This window comes from Dipodomys ordii, unplaced genomic scaffold (assembly GCF_000151885.1).
Source record: "Dipodomys ordii isolate 6190 unplaced genomic scaffold, Dord_2.0 Scaffold7, whole genome shotgun sequence".
Taxonomy (NCBI): Eukaryota; Metazoa; Chordata; class Mammalia; order Rodentia; family Heteromyidae; genus Dipodomys; species Dipodomys ordii.
In genome coordinates, this window is record NW_012267223.1 from 4,153,384 (window position 1) to 4,156,274 (window position 2,891).

Here is a 2,891-nt window from a genome sequence, read left to right on the forward strand (position 1 = left end):
CCAGAGTTCAGGCCCCATGACCGGACCAAAAAAAAAAAAAAGAAGCTCACAGGCTTTCCTGCCTGGGGAGTCTTTGAACCACAATCCTCAGATCTCAGCCTCCTGAGTAGGTAGCAGTACAGGTGGGAGCCACAAGCTCCTGACTTTCAAGTCCCTATTTGTTGTGTAGCTGATGAAATCAGAAATATTTGGACCGTTGATTCTGGTGCTTTATATAGAATGGAGAAGTTCTAGAATCGAATCTAAGTTCTTTTTTTTTGCCAGTCCTGGGCTTGAACTCTGGGCCTGGGCCCTGCCCCTGAGCTCTTCAGCTCAAGGCAAGCACTCTACCACTTGAGCCACAGCGCCACTTCTGGCTTTTTCTGCTTATGTGGTCCTGAGGAATTGAACCCAGGGCCTCATGCATGCAAGGCAAGCGCTCTACCACTGAGACACCTTCCCAGCCCCGAATCTAAGTTCTAATCTCTTTTGTCCACCAGAAGACAAGAAACGGAGAGATTAGAGAAGAGGAGGAGAAGGGAGAATGGGAGGTGGGGTGGGGGGGAGGGGAATTAACAGCGAGGTTTCAAGCCGTGGTGCCTGGGAATGGGAGCAAATGGGTTTTTGAATAGTAGCACCATTTATAGATGTTTTTGTTTTTTTTAAGTCAGGAGAAATGACGAGTGTGTTCAGGCTCATTTCACTACCAAATTAACCTTTATAATTAGGTACTGTCACGCTTTATGCACTGGATATTTTTTTTTCATATGTTGAACCAAAAAGGTACAACTTCTTCAAGGAAAGGGCTGTTTCTTGTTCTTTGTCTATAGCCCCTTTGGGTCTAGCACGCTGTTCATTCGTTTTGGGGCTGGGGAGTGCTGAGAGAGACCTGGCAACTCACCACATATTGGTTCAAGACCGAGCATACAGATTGACTCTGGTGTCTTTCTAGCCCGTGCTCTTGCACCTGCTCATTTCCAATCACTGCCCTGTGGAATTCGGGTTCCATGGCGGGTGTCCGAGCCATGCTAGCATGGCTTACTCAGTGCTACTGTTTCCATCACGATGTGACATTTTTCGGTCCCCCAAGAGTCAAGGCTAGAGATAGAATTAAGCTGAGAATAACAGCAGGAAATCTAGAAGCACAAAAAGAGAATGAGGCTTTCACCAGATACCCAAAAATAGAAATCATGAGTCAGAGCACAGCCCAAAGGGGTGGCTCCAGAAGTCAGGGTCTACAAGGGAGACTCTAGTGTTGCACTGGTGCCAAGAGGAAGAGAATGGTGAGTGGGTTGGGGGGACATGTGCCCCTGCTAGGATCTCGGTGGCCCTGGGCAAGCCGCAGTCGCTGGGAAGTGATGTGACCAAAAAGCCTCTAGCCAGGCTTTTTGTGCCCTGTGCAGTCTGAGCGCTTCCTGCAGATTGGAGGGGGAAAAGTGAGGTTCCAGGTTTCCGGCTATGGAAAAGAGAGGTTCCAGGCATGAATGCAGGAACACAGAAAAGTAACCGGGAGTGTTCCTGAAGGTATCAGTGCTAGGGGGAGAGGAGCAATGAGAGGAAGAGATTGATTGATGACTGTCCACTGTGTATCCGGTGTGGGATCCACATTTTACTCTATTAGGAAAACACTTTTGCATTGCAGCTAGTCTGAACCATGAGGTGTGTCACTCTTCCCAGGAGATGTAAATGTTCGGGGTGGGCAGCTCCTCAGAGCATCATGCTTTTGAGTCCCACAGCTTCGTGGTGTGCTGTGAAAGCCTGAAGTATTTCAAGTGATAGAAATTAGTTCCAAAGCTGGGCTCTAACTCGTGATTTTGTTGGTGGTGGTAGTGATCAGGGGGCTTGAACTCAGGGCCCAGGCGCTGTCCCTGAGCATTTTTGCTCAGGGCTAGCACTCTACCACTTTGAGCCACAGCTTCACTTTCACTTTCCCTGTGGTTAATTGGAGATAGTCTTAGGAAACCTGCTTGACTTTCCTGCCCAAGCTGGCTTCAAGCTTTGATCCTCGGATCTCTGCCTCCTGAGTAGCTAAGATTACAGAAGTGAGCTACCAGTGGCTGGCTTCTAACTGGTGATTTATTATTTTTTTGGGGTCCGGTCGTGGGGCCTGAACTCTGGGCCTGGGCGCTGTCCCTCAACTCTTCAGCTCAAGGCTAGCGCTCTACCTCTTGAGCCACAGCGGCACTTCCGGCTTTTTTCTTTTTGGTTATGTGGTGCTGAGGAATCGAACCCAGGGCCTCAGGCATGCAAGGCAAGGGCTCTACCACTGAGCCACCTTCCCAGCCCCTGATTTTTTTTTTAAGTTAAGGAAACACCCACAGTCATAAGACATCAGAATTGAGGAACTTCTAACCTGACCTCTTGTCAGAGAGCTGACAGTCTGTCTTGTGCGCAACATGAGTGTGTTGAAAGTATATACATCTTCTGAGCCTGAAGCCCTAAATTTAGCAAATAGTTTGAGAGAGCCTTTTAGAAGAGGCAGAGAACCATTGGACCTCCTCAGGTGGGTTGTCCTCTAAGCACTGGTGCTACGGAACTGAAAAGACTACTGAAAACAAGTTATTACCAAATTTTTCATTCAGTGCCAGGAATTTGAAGCCTCAGCTGACTTCAGAACTCTCCAGCATTGTCTTTGTGCATGATAGCAGAAGGCCGTTTAAACTGAGGGAGCTGAATACTCCATCCCATTGATGTGGTCCTAGGGACAGACAGTACGATGGCTGGTGCTACTTAGTAGGGGTTTAGTAAATGTCCATTTGACAGTGATGAGCACTGTGTGCAGCTTCAAAAATGGGGAGCAAGCTAGGCGCTGATGGCTCACACCTGTAATCCTAGCTACTCAGGAGGCTGAGATCTGAGGATCACAGTTCAAAGCCAGCCCAGGCAGGAAAGTCTGTGAGACTCTTATCTCC

General features: G+C 48.4%; 1 protein-coding gene across 2 annotated transcripts in view; it reads left to right on the forward strand.

Moving 5' to 3' along the window:
* The window catches only part of Gga3 (golgi-associated, gamma adaptin ear containing, ARF binding protein 3), a 15,253-nt gene that overhangs the window by 3,591 nt on the left and 8,771 nt on the right, over positions 1 to 2,891 (forward strand). The gene's annotated exons all lie outside the window — the stretch shown is intronic.